The following is a 20,628-nucleotide window of genomic DNA, read 5'->3' as shown; positions in this document are numbered from 1 at the left end:
GCAGGAAATGGCACTTGACCAAAATCACCCTTGGAAGGTGAATACCGGCTTACCGGTAAGAGATAGCGACTTGGCGTAGAATATTCATAAGTTGGGCGTGTAGAGACGCAACTTTCATTATATGGAAGCAACCCGGTCAGGGTGCTCCAAGTCGGTCGTTTGGTCGGTATATGGGTTGGGCCGACCACGTGGTGTACCAAGTTGAGGTACTTTTCATGAATTATAACTCGGTCAGTTTGCCACCGAGCGACAAGTTGCGGTGTGTTTTGGAATGGTCTTGAGTGGGACTATCAAGGAAAAATACAAATAGAAAATCAGCTTGTCCATGGCCGAAGCTATTAGCGAAACATAGAGCAAATTGGTACCAAAAACTATGGAAATGGGACTTGTACCAAGAATAACGGCAAGTTGGAGAAGAGATAGCAAGTTGGCGTAGAACAATTATATTTGGTGCATGGTATGACCAACAAAAAAGTATATGGGGCTAAGGTGCTGGCTGGCCTCCAAAGTGGAGATATGGGCGATCCAATGTTTGTACCCATGTATGGCAAAAACTGGTAGAGGTACCTTTCATGAATTACTGCTCAGGCTGTATGGCACTTAGCGGGACGCTTTGCTCTGGTATGGAATAGTCTTGAGTGGGACTATCAAGGAAAAATACGAACAAAAAATCACCATGTCCACGGACGAAGGTATTAGCGAAACTTAGAGCGAAATTGCGACCAAGTCGCTGGAAATGGCCCTTGGACCAAGTATACCGTCAAGGCGGTACGAGATAGCGAGTTGACGTGGAATATTTATAAGTTTGCCTCCACGAGACGAAAGTTTAGTTATATGGGGCCAACCCGCTCAGGGTTGTCCAAGTCGGTCATATGGCTGATCGAAATTTTCGACCAAGTACTGAGAAAACAGGGTAAGGTACAGTGTACCTCGAATAACTTCGGCTGTAGATGTCCGAGCGAAGCAAACGGCATAGCGTTGGAAAGGTCTTGAGGTGCTCTAGGCACCCTGAAAGTATGAGAAAGCTATCTGGAAAACTCGTGGAGATATTAGAGAAACATAGGGCCCAAAAGATACCAAGTCGCAGGAAATGGGCCCTCCTTGAACACCCTAAAATCCCAATTACGGCTAAGTTGCAGGCCAGCTAGCGAAGTGAAATGTTCTAGGCATAACTAGAACACGTTAAGGCGCAACTTTATGAATCAGAACTTTTTTCGATATCTGGTCCCCAAAGGGGGGATATGGGCGATCCAAGGATTTTTCCAAGTTTCGGTACTTTTTACGGTATCGCTCATAGCTCCGGCTGTATGCAAGCAAATGACAATCTAAGACATGATTTGGAAAGGTAATGAGTAGTACTAACTTACGTTAGAACACAGCGAAGCGCTATCGGTTCATGGCAAGGCCGATATAAGCAGTCAAAGATGAAAAATGTTGACAAAATGAACAAAAATTAGCTTGGTACGCGAATAGCGGCCAGGGATGAAGAGGTACGAAGGTGGTGTAGAACAATTATAATTAGAACTTGGTACGCTCTAAAAGTTTGCCGAAGAGCGCAAAGCGCTCAAACCCATAGAAAGTGGCCATTTGGGCCGAACAGTGCGTGCAAAGAGGTGAAAATGCAAAAATTGCACTTTGGGGGGCGATTTGCGGGGGGAAGGAGGGGTCGGAGGGCAAAATGTCCCTTGACCAAAAAGTCTTATCTCGTCGAGATCTACAACATTGCCGAAGACCGCAAAGCGCTAGCTCGCAATCGAAAAATCGAGAATTTGAAAATTTTCTAAGTCTTGGGCTCCCTAAGGAAAAGTTTCAAAAATCACGTTTGTCCCCAATTTTGAAGGGGAAGGAGTCGGTTCCGGGGCATGGTGTCTTCGGCAAAAAGTCTTATCTTTTTGCGTACTTTCGACTAGTTCAATAAAAATTTTTGACCCAAAAATTGTTCGGCGGACCCCTAGGTCGAAAAACCCGAAAAAAGTCGAAAAAAGTCGAAAATGTCGAAAAATGAGAAAACCTCATATTCGGACTCTACACGAGCCCCAGATATTGAAAAGTGAAATCCGCGGTCGATTTGGAACAAAAAATTGACCTAGGCAAAGTTGTATGGAGGTAGGGACCCCTGAGAAAAAAGTTTGGTCCCGAGGCTCCTTGGACCACCAAGTCCCTAGGTCGGACCAAAATCGGAAAAAATCCGACCAAAGTCGAAAGTGTCGAAAATTTTAAAAAACCCCTTTTGGGGCCCTATGGCCTCCCTAGATAATGAAAAGTGAGGTCCGCGGCCGATCCGGAAGAAAAACTTGACCTAGGCAAACTTGTATGACGGTGGGGACCCAAAAAAATTTCGATGAGTGTAGTTTAGACAGGCCGGAAAATGTATCGGTGGTCCGTATCAAGGGACGTCTTTTAGTTCCATGGGGTGGTGGTCGTCGAACAAAGTCGCCTAGGTCGACCACCAGAAAGACCAGTCGTGTTGTAATGGATGTTTTGACCACTTTACTAGGGAAACCTAGTAGGTCGAAGCAAATTTGGGGTTCGAGATGAGTTGGTGAAAGTTGGTCCAACCTAGGTGTGCTTGGTGGAGGTTGACCATGAAAGTAGAGCATGATAGGAATGACCATAACTTTGGTTCTAGATGTCGGATCGGTACACTTGAGGCAGTTTTGGAAAGGTGAAGGCCTGCTCTAGCTATGTTTCCTACCAAGCTAAGCGCCTACTAGTGACCCGGAGGAGGTATTAAGGGTCAAAGGCAAAAAGGCGTACCCTAAAGTGCATGTGACCAAGAAAATGGGAAAAACGGTATCGCCTATAGCTCAGGCTGTATGGCTCGGATCGGAAAGCTTGGATATGCGTTGGAAAGGTCTTGACGAGCGCTAGCTATGTGTCCTACCAAGCGAAGCGCTAGGTGTTGAGCAAGTCGGTCATATTAGAGGGCAAAGGTGAAAAATGGTGGTTTAGAGGCGAAAATTCACCTTATGATCGAAAATAGCGGGCGAACGATAAGAGCTACGAACACGGCGTAGAACAATCATAAGTACGTTACCACAAGACCTAACTTTGGCCAATATAGAGCGAGAAGATCGGAGGTACCCATCAGGGTGATATGGCTGGTTCAAAGTTGGACCAAAACGAGACTTGAGAAATGGGTTGAAACACGGTATCGCGAATAACTCAGGCTGTATGGAACGGATCGAAAAGCTAAGATCAGTGTTGGAAAGGTCGAACCGAGCGCTAACTATAATCCCAAACAACCGAAGCGCTAAGTGTTGAGCAAAACTGAGTTATTAAGCGACAAAGTGGAAAAATAATACCAAAATGGCCAAAAATCACACAAGACCAAGAATACCGAGCAGGCGGTAAGAGATAGCGGGTTGACGTAGAATACTTATAAGTTTGCCTCTACGAGACCTAAAAGTCGGCCATAGACAGCGAGAAGATCGGACCACTCTGGAAGGGTGATACGAGTGGTCAAAAATAGGCAAAAATGAAACATGGCTAAAATGGATTTGACTTGTGCACCATGTAGCTCCGGCTGTATGGCATGGATTGTAAAGCTAGGATATGTTTTGGAAAGGTAACACCCAGCGCTAGATACGACTAGAAGAAAGCAAAGCGCTAACTAGCATGATTTGGAAGTTATTAAACGACAAAGTCGAAAAATGTTACCAAAATTGAAACTCGAGTACATTGGGCCAAAAAGTACAAGTTGTGAAATTTGGACTTACGAGTAAAATACCGAGCAGGCGGTAAGAGATAGAGACTTGGTGTAGAACAATTATAAGTTGGGCGTGTAGAGACGCAACTTTCATTATATGGGGCCAACCCGGTCAGGGTGCTCCAAGTCGGTCGTTTGGTCGGTTTATGGTTTGGGCCGACCACGTGGTGTACCAAGTTGAGGTACCTTTCATGAATTATAACTCGGTCAGTTTGCCACCGAGCGACAAGTTCCGGTGTGATTTGGAATGGTCTTGAGTGGGACTATCAAGCAAAAATACAAATAGAAAATCAGCTTGTCCATGGCCGAAGCTATTAGTGAAACATATAGCAAAATGGGTCCAAAAACGAATGAAATGGGACTTGGACCAAGAATAACGGCAAGTTGGAGAAGAGATAGCAAGTTGACGTAGTACAATTATATTTGGTGCATGGTATGACCAACAAAAAAGTATATGGGGCCAAGGTGCTGGCTGGCCTCCAAAGTGGTGATATGGGCGATACAAAGTGTGTACCCACGTACGAACAAGTATGGAAAAAACAGGGTAAGGTACCAAGTACCATGAATAACTTCGGCTGTAGATGGCCGATTGAGGCAAACGGCATACCGTTGGAAAGGTCTTGGGGAGACCTATCTACCCTGACAGTTTCATGAGGCTGAGTTGAAAGACCACGGAGATATTAGGTGATGATGGTCCAATTCGGGGACCAAGTCGCAGGAAATGGCACTTGACCAAAATCACCCTTGGAAGGTGAATACCGGCTTACCGGTAAGAGATAGCGACTTGGCGTAGAATATTCATAAGTTGGGCGTGTAGAGACGCAACTTTCATTATATGGAAGCAACCCGGTCAGGGTGCTCCAAGTCGGTCGTTTGGTCGGTATATGGGTTGGGCCGACCACGTGGTGTACCAAGTTGAGGTACTTTTCATGAATTATAACTCGGTCAGTTTGCCACCGAGCGACAAGTTGCGGTGTGTTTTGGAATGGTCTTGAGTGGGACTATCAAGGAAAAATACAAATAGAAAATCAGCTTGTCCATGGCCGAAGCTATTAGCGAAACATAGAGCAAATTGGTACCAAAAACTATGGAAATGGGACTTGTACCAAGAATAACGGCAAGTTGGAGAAGAGATAGCAAGTTGGCGTAGAACAATTATATTTGGTGCATGGTATGACCAACAAAAAAGTATATGGGGCTAAGGTGCTGGCTGGCCTCCAAAGTGGAGATATGGGCGATCCAATGTTTGTACCCATGTATGGCAAAAACTGGTAGAGGTACCTTTCATGAATTACTGCTCAGGCTGTATGGCACTTAGCGGGACGCTTTGCTCTGGTATGGAATAGTCTTGAGTGGGACTATCAAGGAAAAATACGAACAAAAAATCACCATGTCCACGGACGAAGGTATTAGCGAAACTTAGAGCGAAATTGCGACCAAGTCGCTGGAAATGGCCCTTGGACCAAGTATACCGTCAAGGCGGTACGAGATAGCGAGTTGACGTGGAATATTTATAAGTTTGCCTCCACGAGACGAAAGTTTAGTTATATGGGGCCAACCCGCTCAGGGTTGTCCAAGTCGGTCATATGGCTGATCGAAATTTTCGACCAAGTACTGAGAAAACAGGGTAAGGTACAGTGTACCTCGAATAACTTCGGCTGTAGATGTCCGAGCGAAGCAAACGGCATAGCGTTGGAAAGGTCTTGAGGTGCTCTAGGCACCCTGAAAGTATGAGAAAGCTATCTGGAAAACTCGTGGAGATATTAGAGAAACATAGGGCCCAAAAGATACCAAGTCGCAGGAAATGGGCCCTCCTTGAACACCCTAAAATCCCAATTACGGCTAAGTTGCAGGCCAGCTAGCGAAGTGAAATGTTCTAGGCATAACTAGAACACGTTAAGGCGCAACTTTATGAATCAGAACTTTTTTCGATATCTGGTCCCCAAAGGGGGGATATGGGCGATCCAAGGATTTTTCCAAGTTTCGGTACTTTTTACGGTATCGCTCATAGCTCCGGCTGTATGCAAGCAAATGACAATCTAAGACATGATTTGGAAAGGTAATGAGTAGTACTAACTTACGTTAGAACACAGCGAAGCGCTATCGGTTCATGGCAAGGCCGATATAAGCAGTCAAAGATGAAAAATGTTGACAAAATGAACAAAAATTAGCTTGGTACGCGAATAGCGGCCAGGGATGAAGAGGTACGAAGGTGGTGTAGAACAATTATAATTAGAACTTGGTACGCTCTAAAAGTTTGCCGAAGAGCGCAAAGCGCTCAAACCCATAGAAAGTGGCCATTTGGGCCGAACAGTGCGTGCAAAGAGGTGAAAATGCAAAAATTGCACTTTGGGGGGCGATTTGCGGGGGGAAGGAGGGGTCGGAGGGCAAAATGTCCCTTGACCAAAAAGTCTTATCTCGTCGAGATCTACAACATTGCCGAAGACCGCAAAGCGCTAGCTCGCAATCGAAAAATCGAGAATTTGAAAATTTTCTAAGTCTTGGGCTCCCTAAGGAAAAGTTTCAAAAATCACGTTTGTCCCCAATTTTGAAGGGGAAGGAGTCGGTTCCGGGGCATGGTGTCTTCGGCAAAAAGTCTTATCTTTTTGCGTACTTTCGACTAGTTCAATAAAAATTTTTGACCCAAAAATTGTTCGGCGGACCCCTAGGTCGAAAAACCCGAAAAAAGTCGAAAAAAGTCGAAAATGTCGAAAAATGAGAAAACCTCATATTCGGACTCTACACGAGCCCCAGATATTGAAAAGTGAAATCCGCGGTCGATTTGGAACAAAAAATTGACCTAGGCAAAGTTGTATGGAGGTAGGGACCCCTGAGAAAAAAGTTTGGTCCCGAGGCTCCTTGGACCACCAAGTCCCTAGGTCGGACCAAAATCGGAAAAAATCCGACCAAAGTCGAAAGTGTCGAAAATTTTAAAAAACCCCTTTTGGGGCCCTATGGCCTCCCTAGATAATGAAAAGTGAGGTCCGCGGCCGATCCGGAAGAAAAACTTGACCTAGGCAAACTTGTATGACGGTGGGGACCCAAAAAAATTTCGATGAGTGTAGTTTAGACAGGCCGGAAAATGTATCGGTGGTCCGTATCAAGGGACGTCTTTTAGTTCCATGGGGTGGTGGTCGTCGAACAAAGTCGCCTAGGTCGACCACCAGAAAGACCAGTCGTGTTGTAATGGATGTTTTGACCACTTTACTAGGGAAACCTAGTAGGTCGAAGCAAATTTGGGGTTCGAGATGAGTTGGTGAAAGTTGGTCCAACCTAGGTGTGCTTGGTGGAGGTTGACCATGAAAGTAGAGCATGATAGGAATGACCATAACTTTGGTTCTAGATGTCGGATCGGTACACTTGAGGCAGTTTTGGAAAGGTGAAGGCCTGCTCTAGCTATGTTTCCTACCAAGCTAAGCGCCTACTAGTGACCCGGAGGAGGTATTAAGGGTCAAAGGCAAAAAGGCGTACCCTAAAGTGCATGTGACCAAGAAAATGGGAAAAACGGTATCGCCTATAGCTCAGGCTGTATGGCTCGGATCGGAAAGCTTGGATATGCGTTGGAAAGGTCTTGACGAGCGCTAGCTATGTGTCCTACCAAGCGAAGCGCTAGGTGTTGAGCAAGTCGGTCATATTAGAGGGCAAAGGTGAAAAATGGTGGTTTAGAGGCGAAAATTCACCTTATGATCGAAAATAGCGGGCGAACGATAAGAGCTACGAACACGGCGTAGAACAATCATAAGTACGTTACCACAAGACCTAACTTTGGCCAATATAGAGCGAGAAGATCGGAGGTACCCATCAGGGTGATATGGCTGGTTCAAAGTTGGACCAAAACGAGACTTGAGAAATGGATTGAAACACGGTATCGCGAATAACTCAGGCTGTATGGAACGGATCGACAAGCTAAGATCAGTGTTGGAAAGGTCGAACCGAGCGCTAACTATAATCCCAAACAACCGAAGCGCTAAGTGTTGAGCAAAACTGAGTTATTAAGCGACAAAGTGGAAAAATAATACCAAAATGGCCAAAAATCACACAAGACCAAGAATACCGAGCAAGCGGTAAGAGATAGCGGGTTGACGTAGAATACTTATAAGTTTGCCTCTACGAGACATAAAAGTCGTCCATAGAAAGCGAGAAGATCGGACCACTCTGGAAGGGTGATACGAGTGGTCAAAAATTGGCAAAAATGAAACATGGCTAAAATGGATTTGACTTGTGCACCGTATAGCTCCGGCTGTATGGCATGGATTGTTAAGCTAGGATATGTTTTGGAAAGGTAACACCCAGCGCTAGATACGACTAGAAGAAAGCAAAGCGCTAACTAGCATTATTTGGAAGTTATTAAGTGTCAAAGTCGAAAAATGTTACCAAAATTGAAACTCGAGTACATTGGGCCAAAAAGTACAAGTTGTGAAATTTGGACTTACGAGTAAAATACCGAGCAGGCGGTAAGAGATAGAGACTTGGTGTAGAACAATTATATGTTGGGCATGTTATAACCTATATTTGGCCCGAACATAGTGACGAGATCGGTGGTACCCAAAAGGGTGGTACAGGTGTTAGATGGTTTTCCCAGAGCATAAGCTCCACAAGATATGGAAAACGGGAAACATCATAACTTCGGCTGTATGGCATGGAATAGAACGAACAAGGTATCGATGGAAAGAGAAAAGGTAGCGCTAACTATAATTCCTACCAAGCAAAGCGCTAGCATGTGACCGTTCGGGTGTTATTGTGAGTCAAAGTCAGAAATTGTTACCACGAGAGGCGAAAATCCGACTAAGTCCATGAATACCGGGCTGGCGGTAAGAGATACGGCTTGGCCGTAGAACATTTATAAGTTGGCCAATACAAGACCTAAGTTTTGTCCATAGACGACAAGAAGATCGAAGATACGTGAAGGTGAGATATGGGCGTCCCAAAGTGGGCCTTTGAAAAAGTGACAAACTTCCCTTATAACAGCATACACCAAATATCTCTGGCTCTATGGCACCGAATAAGAAGTTGAGGTCAGCGATAGAAAGGTGATAGTCAGCGCTAAATATCATACGAACAGAGTGAAGCGCTAAAGGGAAAGGATCTTGGTGATATAAGGTGACAAAGTCGAGAAAAGTTGCCTCAAAATCATGAAAAATGTGAAAAAATGGCTAAGTCCCGGGTGCCTTAAGGGCAGGTTGATCGAATGTACCGAGCTGGCGGTACGAGATAGAGACTTGGTGTAGAACAATTATATGTTTGGCATAGCAAGACCTACATTTGGTCAATACATGGTGCGAAGATCAAAGATACCCGTAAGGGTGATATTGGTGTCCAAAGGTAAAAAACACTAAGTCTTGGGAAACTTATATGAAGAAAAAGGACCCTGATGGGTCATATGGAATTGATCGAAAAATCGGCTAAGTCCCAAAATGGGGATGTCAGAACTACACTCAAATGTTACCACATCAAGCAAGGCAAACTTATATGAAGGAAAGGACCCTGATGGGTCATATGGTATTTTACAAAAAATCGGCTAAGTCCCAAAATGGGGATGTCAGAACTACACTCAAATGTTACCACACCAAGCAAGGCAAACTTATATGAAGGAAAGGACCCTGATGGGTCATATGGTATTTTACGAAAAATCGGCTAAGTCCCAAAATGATGATGTCAGAACTACACTCAAATGTTACCACACCAAGCAAGGCAAACTTATATGAAGGAAAGGACCCTGATGGGTCATATGGTATGGATCGAAAAATCGGCTAAGTCCCAAAATGGGGATGTCAGAACTACACTCAAATGTTACCACACCAAGCAAGGCAAACTTATATGAAGGAAAGGACCCTGATGGGTCATATGGTATTTTACGAAAAATCGGCTAAGTCCCAAAATGGGGATGTCAGAACTACACTCATGTGTTACCACACCAAGCAAGGCAAACTTATATGAAGCAAAGGACCCTGATGGGTCATATGGTATTTTACGAAAAATCGGCTAAGTCCCAAAATGGGGATGTCAGAACTACACTCATGTGTTACCACACCAAGCAAGGCAAACTTATATGAAGCAAAGGACCCTGATGGGTCATATGGTATTTTACGAAAAATCGGCTAAGTCCCAAAATGGGGATGTCAGAACTACACTCATGTGTTACCACACCAAGCAAGGCAAACTTATATGAAGCAAAGGACCCTGATGGGTCATATGGTATTTTACGAAAAATCGGCTAAGTCCCAAAATGGGGATGTCAGAACTACACTCAAATGTTACCACACCAAGCAAGGCAAACTTATATGAAGCAAAGGACCCTGATGGGTAATATGGTATTTTACGAAAAATCGGCTAAGTCCCAAAATGGGGATGTCAGAACTACACTCAAATGTTACCACATCAAGCAAGGCAAACTTATATGAAGGAAAGGACCCTGATGGGTCATATGGTATTTTACGAAAAATCGGCTAAGTCCCAAAATGGGGATGTCAGAACTACACTCAAATGTTACCACACCAAGCAAGGCAAACTTATATGAAGCAAAGGACCCTGATGGGTCATATGGTATTTTACGAAAAATCGGCTAAGTCCCAAAATGGGGATGTCAGAACTACACTCATGTGTTACCACACCAAGCAAGGCAAACTTATATGAAGCAAAGGACCCTGATGGGTCATATGGTATTTTACGAAAAATCGGCTAAGTCCCAAAATGGGGATGTCAGAACTACACTCAAATGTTACCACACCAAGCAAGGCAAACTTATATGAAGCAAAGGACCCTGATGGGTCATATGGTATGGATCGAAAAATCGGCTAAGTCCCAAAATGGGGATGTCAGAACTACACTCTTGTGTTACCACACCAAGCAAGGCAAACTTATATGAAGCAAAGGACCCTGATGGGTCATATGGTATGAATCGAAAAATCGGCTAAGTCCCAAAATGGGGATGTCAGAACTACACTCAAATGTTACCACACCAAGCAAGGCAAACTTATATGAAGGAAAGGACCCTGATGGGTCATATGGTATTTTACGAAAAATCGGCTAAGTCCCAAAATGGGGATGTCAGAACTACACTCATGTGTTACCACACCAAGCAAGGCAAACTTATATGAAGCAAAGGACCCTGATGGGTCATATGGTATTTTACGAAAAATCGGCTAAGTCCCAAAATGGGGATGTCAGAACTACACTCATGTGTTACCACATCAAGCAAGGCAAACTTATATGAAGGAAAGGACCCTGATGGGTCATATGGTATTTTACGAAAAATCGGCTAAGTCCCAAAATGGGGATGTCAGAACTACACTCAAATGTTACCACACCAAGCAAGGCAAACTTATATGAAGCAAAGGACCCTGATGCGTCATATGGTATTTTACGAAAAATCGGCTAAGTCCCAAAATGGGGATGTCAGAACTACACTCAAATGTTACCACACCAAGCAAGGCAAACTTATATGAAGCAAAGGACCCTGATGGGTCATATGGTATTTTACGAAAAATCGGCTAAGTCCCAAAATGATGATGTCAGAACTACACTCAAAGGTTACAACACCAAGCAAGGCAAACTTATATGAAGCAAAGGACCCTGATGGGTCATATGGTATTTTACGAAAAATCGGCTAAGTCCCAAAATGGGGATGTCAGAACTACACTCAAATGTTACCACACCAAGCAAGGCAAACTTATATGAAGCAAAGGACCCTGATGGGTCATATGGTATTTTACGAAAAATCGGCTAAGTCCCAAAATGGGGATGTCAGAACTACACTCAAATGTTACCACACCAAGCAAGGCAAACTTATATGAAGGCAAGGACCCTGATGGGTCATATGGTATTTTACGAAAAATCGGCTAAGTCCCAAAATGGGGATGTCAGAACTACACTCAAATGTTACCACACCAAGCAAGGCAAACTACCTAGGTGAACCCTAGGAAGAAACACGGACCAAGTCAGATGGCCTAAGTCAAGAGTTCAAGTGACCTAGGGAAAGTTGTATGACGGTGAGGACCCTGAAAAATCTGGTTAGTGTAGTTCAGACAGGGTAGGTTTTTGGGTCGGCCGGACCTCCTTATTTCGGGTTTTGACCTCCTCAAGAAGCTACACCTAGGCAAACTGCCTAGGGTGCAAGTGTGAAGACCAATCGAATAGTAAGACAAGTTTTGACCGATCGCCCTAGGCAAGCTTGTATGAAGAAAGGGACCCTACGGGTCATATGGAAATACATGAAAAATCGGCTAAGTCCCAAAATTGGGATGTCAGAACTACACTAAAAAGTTACCACATGAAGCAAGGCAAAGTACCTAGGTGAACCCTAGGAAGAAACACGGACCAAGTCAGATGGCCTAAGTCAAGAGTACAAGTGACCTAGGCAAAGTTGTATGGCGCTGAGGACCCTGAAAAATCTGGTTAGTGTAGTTTAGACAGGGTAGGTTTTTGGGTCGGCTGAACCTCCTTATTTTGGGTTTTGACCTCCTCAAGAAGCTACACCTAGGCAAACTGCCTAGGGTGAAAGTGCGAAGACCAATCGAATAGTAAGACAAGTTTTGACCGATCGCCCTAGGCAAGCTTGTATGAAGAAAGGGACCCTATGGGTCATATGGAAATACATGAAAAATCGGCTAAGTCCCAAAATTGGGATGTCTGAACTACACTAAAAAGTTACCACATGAAGCAAGGCAAAGTACCTAGGTGAACCTTAGGAAGAAACACGGACCAAGTCAGATGGCCTAAGTCAAGAGTACAAGTGACCTAGGCAAAGTTGTATGGCGCTGAGGACCCTGAAAAATCGGGTTAGTGTAGTTCAGACAGGGGAGGTTTCTGGGTCGGCTGAACCTCCTTATTTCGGGTTTTGGCCTCCTCAAGAAGACAGACCTAGGCAAAGTGCCTAGGGTGAAAGTGCGAAGACCAATCGAATAGTAAGACAAGTTTTGACCGATCGCCCTAGGCAAGCTTGTATGAAGAAAGGGACCCTATGGGTCATATGGAAATATACGAAAAATCGGCTAAGTCCCGAAATTGGGATGTCTGAACTACACTAAAAAGTTACCACATCAAGCAAGGCAAAGTACCTAGGTGAACCCTAGGAAGAAACACGGACCAAGTCAGATGGCCTAAGTCAAGAGTACAAGTGACCTAGGCAAAGTTGTATGGCGCTAAGGACCATGAAAAATCGGGTTAGTGTAGTTCAGACAGGGGAGGTTTCAGGGTCGGCTGGACCTCCTTATTTCGGGTTTTGGCCTCCTCAAGAAGACAGACCTAGGCGAACTGCCTAGGGTGAAAGTGCGAAGACCAATCGAATAGTAAGACAAGTTTTGACCGATCGCCCTAGGCAAGCTTGTATGAAGAAAGGGACCCTATGGGTCATATGGAAATACATGAAAAATCGGCTAAGTCCCAAAATTAGGATGTCTGAACTACACTAAAAAGTTACCACATCAAGCAAGGCAAAGTACCTAGGTGAACCCTAGGAAGAAACACGGACCAAGTCGGATGGCCTAAGTCAAGAGTACAAGTGACCTAGGCAAAGTTGTATGGCGCTGAGGACCCTGAAAAATCGGGTTAGTGTAGTTCAGACAGGGGAGGTTTCAGGGTCGGCCGAACCTCCTTATTTCGGGTTTTGGCCTCCTCAAGAAGACAGACCTAGGCGAACTGCCTAGGGTGAAAGTGCGAAGACCAATCGAATAGTAAGACAAGTTTTGACCGATCGCCCTAGGCAAGCTTGTATGAAGAAAGGGACCCTATGGGTCATATGGAAATATACGAAAAATCGGCTAAGTCCCAAAATTGGGATGTCAGAACTACACTATAAAGTTACCACATTAGCAAGGCAGACTTGTATGAAGAACGGGACCCTGGTGAAAGTAGCAAATATCCCAAACCGAACATGAATATTATACACACAAGAGTACGAACATAAAGGAACACGGACCAAGCGTACCGAGAGAATCGGTACTATAGAACCCTCGTGGTTCTACACAAAGACTTTATGTTAGGGGTTCAAGCCCCATAGTACTCAAACGGTGACAGTAGCAAATATCCCAAAACGAACGTGAATCTTATTCACAAGAGTACGAACATAAAGGAACACGGACCAAGCGTACCGAGAGAATCGGTACTATAGAGCCCTCGTGGTTCTACACAAAGACTTTATGTTCGGGGTTCACACCCCAAATCGAACGTGGAATTTACTTTCTGATGGTCATGCGGTCGTCCAAAGGGGTCTAGTATCCTGGGATGACAAGCATCACGGGCACAGCTCGTATCAAAACAGTCGAAGAGGCCCGCGAAAGCTTGCTTTCCATGGCTATGCGATGCACAAATTGAGTTTACTCACCGTAGTATAAAACGAACGAACCGAACCTATCCGAGTAGGGATAATGGGCGCAGTAACATACTTCTGTGACCCAGCGAGAGTTGAACGAGGTGACATGAACTGTCAGTGGCTTATATCAGATGGGATACATACATGAGATTGCTTTCAAATCTACACTCGAAAACCTAACCAAGTAAAAGCGAACGTGGGAAGGATTCGAAACCGGTCACGAAATCTTAAGCTGGAAAGAGTCATCACTATGGATACATATTATGCGAAACCAATCAAGTGCTCAGTACTGATCCAAAACCTAAGAGCACTAGTGAACACCTTATTCTCACCCTAGTTCACATCCAAGTGATCGACCTCGTGTGTGAAGCAAAGACCAATCGAATTCCTCAATGAACCGAACACTATGAACAAATGGCCAAAAACGTTATAACTATCCAAACATCCTACTATCTAGCGAAAGTCATCACGATGGAACCATACAATGATCTTAACCTATAGCGCTCACCTATTCCTACCCAGAGTGCAAGTGAACAGATTGCTCACCCTTACCAGTTCACAACCACGTGATCGACTAACATACCGAGGTTACCACAAGTCAAAGTTATACGTTTACAAGCGCAAGACCAATCGAAAACCCCGAAAGCAATCTCGACCCAAAATGTATTATCCGTGAGTGTAGTCGAGTCTCGTACTCGTCATCTGTAATCGTCGGATAGAATATCCAGTACACGGTTGTCTTTCCAAATGAAATCTACATACAGAACTCGCTCTTGGCAAATGGGTGGCATTGGCGCAATCAGGAGCGAGTTCCCGTCCGGGTGCCAAGTGATTGGCAAATGTCTGGGGGAAAGCAACCATATGTTGATTTGTCTGTTAGTGTACTGGGTGTTTGAGGTATGTAGTATCCACGCTTGGTTGGGTGTGTCAGAGGACCGTGAATGCGTTCGCAACCCCAATTGGGGTACATCGGGAATGATTTTGTGGAACCGATGTGCCCGGCACACACTAAGTTTTGTTGCAAGTTAATAGTGTGCCATGTCCGGGGGGGTTGTGATTAAACTCTGGTGAATTGCGTACTGTGGTGATTGGGGTATGAAAGCCCCGCAGTTGCAATGATCGGACGCGCCTAGCGTGTCCTTTAGTTGATGGTAGGGAAATGAAGGCCCTTGTCAGCTCACCTAAGTATTCATGGAAGTTTGGCATAAGGTCGCTGTGGTAGGGGTATGAAGGCCCCGTCAGCGCATGCACAATCGGGCGCACGAGCGCTTAGCGGAGTCGAATGCCGCTCAAGTGCCTGTCCGGTGCATCGGGTGTGTGTGATACGAGGGCAATGAGGTTCGCACGGGGGCTCGCCTCCCGTGTGCTACCGGACTTGACAACATATAGAACGTGGTGTTTGCTCCTCCGGGTGCAATGGGACAATGAACATTCGAACGCAAAGTCGGAATTCTGGTTGATCCTACCAGTAATATACGCTCGTCTCAAAGGTTAAGCCATGCATGTCTAAGTACAAACAGATTTAATGTGAAACCGCATAAGGCTCAGTATAACAGCTATAATTTACGAGATCATCAACCTAGTTACTTGGATAACTGTGGAAAATCTAGAGCTAATACATGCAACATGCCAGGACCCTCGCGGGAACTGGTGCACTTATTAGTCAAACCAATCGCGGGTTCTCCGTGTCATTGAGTTGAAGTCTGGATAATGATGCTGATCGTATGGTCTCGCACCGACGACAGATCTCGCAAATATCTGCCCTATCAACTATGGATGGTAGTATAGAGGACTACCATGGTTGCAACGGGTAACGGGGAATCAGGGTTCGATTCCGGAGAGGGAGCCTGAGAAATGGCTACCACATCCAAGGAAGGCAGCAGGCGCGTAAATTACCCAATCCCGGGACGGGGAGGTAGTGACGAGAAATAACAATATGAAACTCTTTAATGATGTTTCATAATTGGAATGAGTAGAGCATAAATCCTTCTACGAGGATCAAGTGGAGGGCAAGTCTGGTGCCAGCAGCCGCGGTAATTCCAGCTCCACTAGCGTATATTAAAATTGTTGCGGTTAAAACGTTCGAAGTTGATACTTGTCCAACACAGTCCGGCTCCGCCGACCCGGTCAACCCGTGGTCGGTGGGCCAAGTCGGAATCTGGTTGCGACTCAATGGTGTGGTAGGGCACCAAGTCTGTGTCATGGTGTGCCCTTCAACGGGTGCAAGTGTAACATAGAGCTCGACCGCTCACGTTTACCTTGAACAAATTAGAGTGCTTAAAGCAGGGTGCCCAAACGCCCTAGAATAATCTTGCATGGAATAATGGAATACGACCTTGGTCTAATCTTTCATTGGTTTGTACTCAGACCGGAGGTAATGATTAACAGAAGTAGTTGGGGACACTAGTATTACGGCGCGAGAGGTGAAATTCGTAGACCGTCGTAAGACTAACTAAAGCGAAGGCATTTGTCAAGGATGCTTTCTTTAATCAAGAACGAAAGTTAGAGGATCGAAGGCGATTAGATACCGCCCTAGTTCTAACCGTAAACGATGCCAACTAGCAATTGGGAGACGCTACAACCAGGTGCTCTCAGTAGCTTCCGGGAAACCAAAGTCAGGTTCCGGGGGAAGTATGGTTGCAAAGTTGAAACTTAAAGGAATTGACGGAAGGGCACCACAATGAAATGGAGCTTGCGGTTCAATTTGACTCAACACGGGAAAACTTACCAGGTCCGAACTTATGGAGGTGAGACAGATTAATAGCTCTTTCTCAAATTTAAGGGTAGTGGTGCATGGCCGTTCTTAGTTCGTGGATTGATTTGTCTGGTTAATTCCGATAACGAACGTGACTCACATATGCTAACTAGAACGCAGTCAGCGTTAATGCGTCGATGCCGATTGGAACGGGTTAGGACCTTTCGGTGGAGTATGACCTGACACCTTCGCTGTTCGTGTGCGCAAGTGCACTTACGGTACGCTGCTTAGCAGGACAATTTGTGTTTAGCAAAATGAGATCGAGCGATAACAGGTCCGTGATGCCCTTAGATGTTCTGGGCTACACGCGTGCTACAATGTGGGTAGCAGCGTGTCTCCTATTCCGAGAGGAACGGGAAATCACTCAAATACTCACTTAGTAGGGATTATGGATTGCAATGGTCCATATGAACTCGGAACTTCTAGTAAGTGCTGGTCATCAGCCAGCGTTGAATACGTCCCTGCCCTTTGTACACACCGCCCGTCGCTACTACCGATGGATTATTTAGTGAGGTCTTTGGAGATGATCGTTCGCTGGATCCTCGTGAACCGCGTCTGCTTTATCGAAGTTGACCGAACTTGATGATTTAGAGGAAGTAAAAGTCGTAACAAGGTTTCCGTAGGTGAACCTGCGGAAGGATCATTAGTGGCCAAGTGATCCTTCCAGAAGTCCGAACCTGCGGGTTGAGACTTCGGCACAAGTTGCCATATGATAATTGACGAAACACTATAGAAGTCCGAACCTGCGGGTTGAGACTTAGGCACAAGTTGCCATATGATAATTGACGAAACACTATAGAAGTCCGAACCTGCGGGTTGAGACTTCGGCACAAGTTGCCATATGATAATTGACGAAACACTATAGAAGTCCGAACCTGCGGGTTGAGACTTAGGCACACGTTGCCTTATACATGACTTCGAACAAATACACAAGTCCGAACCTGCGGGTTGAGACTTAGGCACAAGTTGCCTTATACATGACTTCGAACAAATACACAAGTCCGAACCTGCGGGTTGAGACTTAGGCACAAGTTGCCATATGAAAGTTGACGAAACACTAACAAGTCCGAACCTGCGGGTTGAGACTTAGGCACACGTTGCCTTATACATGACTTCGAACAAATACACAAGTCCGAACCTGCGGGTTGAGACTTAGGCACAAGTTGCCTTATACATACATTGGCCAAATAAACAGAAGTCCGAACCTGCGGGTTGAGACTTAGGCACAAGTTGCCATATTATATTCGATCAAACACTAAGTAGTCCGAACCTGCGGGTTGAGACTCTAGACCGTAACAAGATGTCACTATACAAGTCCGAACCTAAGGGTTGAGACTTAATGCGATCTAGATACCAAGTTGACATCCAATTCCTGTTGAGCAAAACCAAAGATTCCCTGTTCTCGAATGATTACACTATATAACAGGGAATCATGAAGAAATCAAGCAAGCGTGAAACAAAGTCATCACTTGGGCATGCTCGATAGCCAACCACATGACCTTAACCTAAGAGAGCATGCAAACCACATGATACCTATAAACGATTAACCCGCCCTAGTTCAATCGTTCACCAAGTGATGACTTCAGTATGGCTAAGAGAAAAACTTTTAAATGGGAAAAACTCTAAGTCCGAACCTCCGGGTTGAGACTTCCGCGTAGGAGGTGCGCCCACCTCCTATCCGAAAGATGATGAATCAGGGGTGTTCGGTCAGCAATGGTCGGATGCCCCGTCGTAGTCCAACTATGACAATCAAAGTCAAGACCTCCGGGTTGAGACTTTCCGCGAGTACAAGCATAAAGGAACACGGACCAAGCCGTACCGAGAGAATCGGTACTAGAGCCCTCGTGGTTCTACATTGAGAGAGCCCTCGTGGTTCTCATTAGGGGCTTTATGCAAGTCGTACTCAATACTGTGGTGTGAAGTATAAAGTATAGTCTTCGCCTGGTCCACGCTGCTTCGGCGGTCCTGGGTAAGATAGTTAATTCTAGCTTGCCCTATAGTGGAATGAGGACACTTAATGCTTCGTCTTTTAGCGGCGGCTAGACTCCTCCTCACGGGGAACGAGTTGACGCACACAGCGGCGGCTTACGCACTATGGCAATCATGGATGCCTGAAGATTCCGTGAAGTTCTCCCCTGGTCCACGCTGCCTCGGCAGTCCTGGGTAAAATGGAATATTTCCAGCTTGCCCTATAGTGGAAGAGGACTATCCAACAATACAAAGTCAAGACCTCCGGGTTGAGACTTTCCGCGTCGGTGGTGTCGCGCACCGCCTATCCGAAAGATGGTGTAACAGGGGTGTTCGATCAGCAATGGTCGGATGCCCCGTCATAGTCCAACTATGACAACCAAAGTCAAGACCTCCGGGTTGAGACTTTCCGCGTCCGGAGGTACGCGTACCGCCTACCCGAAAGATGGTGTGCTTCTGGGGTATACGATGAGTCGGATACCCCGTCGTAGTCCAACTATGACAATACAAAGTCAAGACCTCCGGGTTGAGACTTCCGCGTCGGAGGTGCGCGCACCGCCTACCCGAAAGATGATGAATCAGGGGTGTTCGATCAGCAATGGTCGGATGCCCCGTCGTAGTCCAACTATGACAATCAAAGTCAAGACCTCCGGGTTGAGACTTCCGCGTCCGGAGGTACGCGTACCGCCTACCCGAAAGATGGTGAATCAGGGGTGTTCGATCAGCAATGGTCGGATGCCCCGTCGTAGTCCAACTATGACAATCAAAGTCAAGACCTCCGGGTTGAGACTTTCTAAGAGTACAAGCATAAAGGAACACGGACCAAGCCGTACCGAGAGAATCGGTACTAGAGCCCTCGTGGTTCTACATTGAGAGAGCCCTCGTGGTTCTCATTAGGGGCTTTATGCAAGTCGTACTCAATACTGTGGTGTGAAGTATAAAGTATAGAGTCCTCCACTGGTCCACGCTGCTCCGGCGGTCCTGGGTAAGATAGTTCATTCTAGCTTGCCCTATGTGGAAGAGGACTCAATACCCTACCTGTTGAGCTTGAAACAAAGTCATCACTTGGGCATGCTCATATTGCCATACAATATTCCATTATCTACTAATGAGCATGCAGCTATATGATTATAACCTGTAAACGATTACCCCGCCGTAGTTCAGCGCTTCAACCAAGTGATGACTTCAGTATGGCTAGTGTGTGAAGTATAAAGTATAGTCCTCCCCTGGTCCACACTGCTTCGGCGGTCCTGGGTAAGATAGTTAGTTCTAGCTTGCCCTATGTGGAAGAGGACACCATACTTAATACTGTGGTGTAATGAACAAAGTATAGTCCTCCACTGGTCCACGCTGCTTTGCAGTCCTGGGTAAGATAGTTAATTCTAGCTTGCCCTATGTGGAAGAGGGCATACAAGACAAAGTATAGTTCTCCCCTGGTCCACGCTGCTCCGGCGGTCCTGGGTAAGATAGTTAATTCTAGCTTGCCCTATGTGGAAGAGGACATAATACTCTACCTGTTGAGCTTTAAACAAAGTCATCACTTGGGCATGCTCTATAGCCAACCACATGACATTAACCTAAGAGAGCATGCAGCGTATTATCCCAATGCAAAGTAAACGATAGACTCGCCCTAGTTCAGTGCTTCAACCAAGTGATGACTTCAATATGGCTAGTGTGTGAAGTATAAAGTATAGTCCTCCCCTGGTCCACACTGCTTCGGCGGTCCTGGGTAAGATAGTTAGTTCTAGCTTGCCCTATGTGGAAGAGGACACCATACTTAATACTGTGGTGTAATGAACAAAGTATAGTCCTCCACTGGTCCACGCTGCTTCGGCGGTCCTGGGTAAGATAGTTAATTCTAGCTTGCCCTATGTGGAAGAGGGCATA

This window comes from Anopheles coustani (genome assembly GCF_943734705.1).
Source record: "Anopheles coustani chromosome X unlocalized genomic scaffold, idAnoCousDA_361_x.2 X_unloc_2, whole genome shotgun sequence".
NCBI lineage: Eukaryota > Metazoa > Arthropoda > Insecta > Diptera > Culicidae > Anopheles > Anopheles coustani.
This window is presented reverse-complemented; position numbering follows the sequence as displayed.